This window comes from Diabrotica undecimpunctata, chromosome 11 (genome assembly GCF_040954645.1).
Source record: "Diabrotica undecimpunctata isolate CICGRU chromosome 11, icDiaUnde3, whole genome shotgun sequence".
In the NCBI taxonomy this organism is placed as follows: Eukaryota; Metazoa; Arthropoda; class Insecta; order Coleoptera; family Chrysomelidae; genus Diabrotica; species Diabrotica undecimpunctata.
Window position 1 is genome coordinate 1,097,142 of NC_092813.1, and position 3,299 is coordinate 1,100,440.

The window sequence follows — 3,299 nt, forward strand, 5'->3', positions numbered from 1 at the left end:
AAAGAAGACAGACACTCAATGGAAATGGATGGAAGAATGCTTTGAGGAAGGCCAGGGCTCACGAAGGGCTGTGACGCCAACTGATGATAATTAAGACTCCCCTGTCAGCTCTATTATCTTTATTCACATCATTGTAAATGTGTATGAACGCTCTTCTTTTCATTTCCTTTTTTCTTGGTTTCTATAAGGACACATCTATTATCTATTTTTCTTTCTTTTCTTTGAATACTTCTGCTTGTTTTGTCCCTGTCTCTGTATATTCTCTGTAGGCAATATCATAGTCCGTTTTCTTTGCATTCGTCGTCTTGGTTTTAATTCACCATTGTTCCAAGACCATATGTCGAAGATTTTTGTTACATTTTTACAAGTAACGAGTTGCTAGCACGTCGCCTCAACCCTCCTCCTTTATTCGAGCTTGAGACCGGCATCAGTAGTTACTAAGCTACTCAATCCACTCACCAACTTCCAAGGCAAAGTTTACGACAAATATACCTAAACCAAATATCGAATAATTTGCAATTGGAATAAAAAGCCAATAAAAGTAAATACATATATGATTTTATCAAGAATTAATTAATCATCCCATGATTTTCAATGGGGTGATATTAATGATTCATTCACTGTAAAATAATTTTTATTATTAAGAGCGTTAAAATCCAATTCATTATTCGTTTAAAACTATCAATTATCCTAATTCGTTTTATTATACAATCAGGAAAATTAAATTGAAAAATCCCTTTCATACATTTTTACTACCAGTTATAAATTTTATGATGGTCACAATTATAAAAATGATTGCATTTGTTTTAATACCGATACCGATAAAATGTTGCTTAATCGGTTCATCCAGTTTAGAACGTATGTATAATATACATGCACTGTAAATTTGGATTGTGTGTAATAAAAATGAGGGGTTTTATCAGACAAATTAAAAAAGGTATAAAACCTAGCCTTTCGTCAGTGTAAAATACGTTGATATGAAGTTGTATATAGAAAAAAACTACTATATTAAATATATGAGTAAACTAACATAAAATTTATTCGAAAATAAGTAGGTATCTGAATAATAATTACTTGCAAACATTCTGTTATTAGGAGCTTAGTTACGAACCCAGTAAATAAGAATATTCTTCTCTTTATGATATTTAGCAGTTGACTTTCAGTGTGCATCATTCTGACATTACTCTCGTTGGAAGTGTGCTAGACTCACGATATTCTTAGAATTTGGCGGTAACCACATTTGAAACTATTTGAATTTGTTCAGCAGCGTTGTTGCATTTAAAATCCATACCCCGCAACTATAAAATGAGATTCACTAGACATAACACCTTAACCATTTTACGCAGATTTAGTAACAAAAATTCTATTTCACAGAACTGGTTTTCATGTCGTAAATACTTTATTGTCTCCTAATCCGAGTGATAACTCAGTTACAAGAAAATGAAAGAATAAAGAGCATTTTTGAGCGCTTCATTCAAAATAACTATAAAGATATTTGTAAATTAACTAAAACCTTAACACTATATATTATTAACTTAGAAAAACCAAGAAAAATTACGAGTGAAATGATCGATGATATACCACATAAGTCAATTAAGAATCAACTTATAATACGCCAACGAATAACAAAAGCACTTATTGACATATTTCGTAGACTTTCATAACTAGATGTAGAATATTCTAATACAATATGGAATGTTAAAGAAAAGTCAAGAAAAAATAAAGGAGAAGAGAAAAACTATATAAAAAGTTGTAAAAAAATAAGTCGGATACAGATCTTAAAAACTATAAGGTCGCCAAAAAGGAATTAAGGTAACAAAAGCGTAAAGGATTTTAATCAGTATAGATGTATCCGAAATCAAAATACTATATACACCGTCGGTATTTCAACAGATTTTCATCCACGGTTTCATCTGTTATGCCTTTGAGAGTACTGAAAAATGAAATAAAAAAAATAAAATGTGTGAAAATTATTACGTTTCCTAGGAAAATCTTCGTGAATATTGCATTTTCTTTTGAAAAGAAATTGCACGTGCTGCGACGATTTTCTTTCTTATGCCATTTTATTACCAATCGATAAAGGGGTATTGATTTTATTTTTAAAAATTTTGGCACAAATGTCACTGCTGCCTTAAGGATGTTAATTATGAGCTGAACACCGTTAACAAACATTTTACCTTGAAAAAGTTATAGAAATTTGATTTTCAGAAAAACGAGCTCAGCTGAACTCTAAATTTCGTTTCCTTTTTGCTTTTCTCATATGACATCATTAGTAGGTACACCAAAAAGCATAAAGGATAAAATAATGGTTGAAATCCATCTCACTTTTTTCATTCTGTATGGGTTCAATAGGAAAATAGAATAGCGTTCTCAACAGTTGCTTGCAGTAATTATGTATGACTAATCACTTATACTCACTTGTGTCATGGTATAATTCCTTCTGTTTGTGTTTATATTCTGTGTCAATGTAATTATAGATAAGGTTATACTGAGGTTAGGTTATATATTGGTTAGAAGGTTATACGGAGGTATATGAGGGTTAGGTTATACAGGGTAAGTCATAAGGAACTATACATACTCCTGCTTCGTATGGAAGCCCCTATCAGGAATAACGAATGACCATTAGAAAGTGTCTAATCCCATATATATATATATATATATATATATATATATATATATATATATATATATATATATATATATATATATATATATATATATATATATATATATATATATATCTACGGCATAAAGTGGACTCCGCCCATGTTAAAATTCAGGTTCAAGTCAGCTCCGTGGTCAAGTCGACACCGATATACGGAGCTCACTTGACCATTCCATAATATTGGCTCTGTCGATTTGTCATCATGTATAGTTTCATAATTTTTAAAAATTTTGTGGAGCCCTTAAGTACCCCTGTATCATGAATGTATATTGCTTAGTTCACGTGTATATCTTATAGGGGTCGTTCAGATCTTTTTCATTGTATATTGGAACCATAGGTATATCGGTTTAAGTAAGCTCTGATAGTTTGGCAACTCTGCCATTAAGCTGTATACTTCTCGCGTATAGTCTGAACGGTTTATATGGACTCCTTATTTTTGTTATCATTCAAACGCATTACATTGTGTAACAGATATGAATACTATTAACTACCTGTTTTTGGTAGGTACGTGCTTTTCTAAAAATAGCTTTATAGATACAAAAGGATTTTGTTACCAAATTGGATTTTTTTCACATGCGGAAATTTCCTAATGTATTTTGTTAACGTGAGTATATCTTCATACGTTTTATTTAAG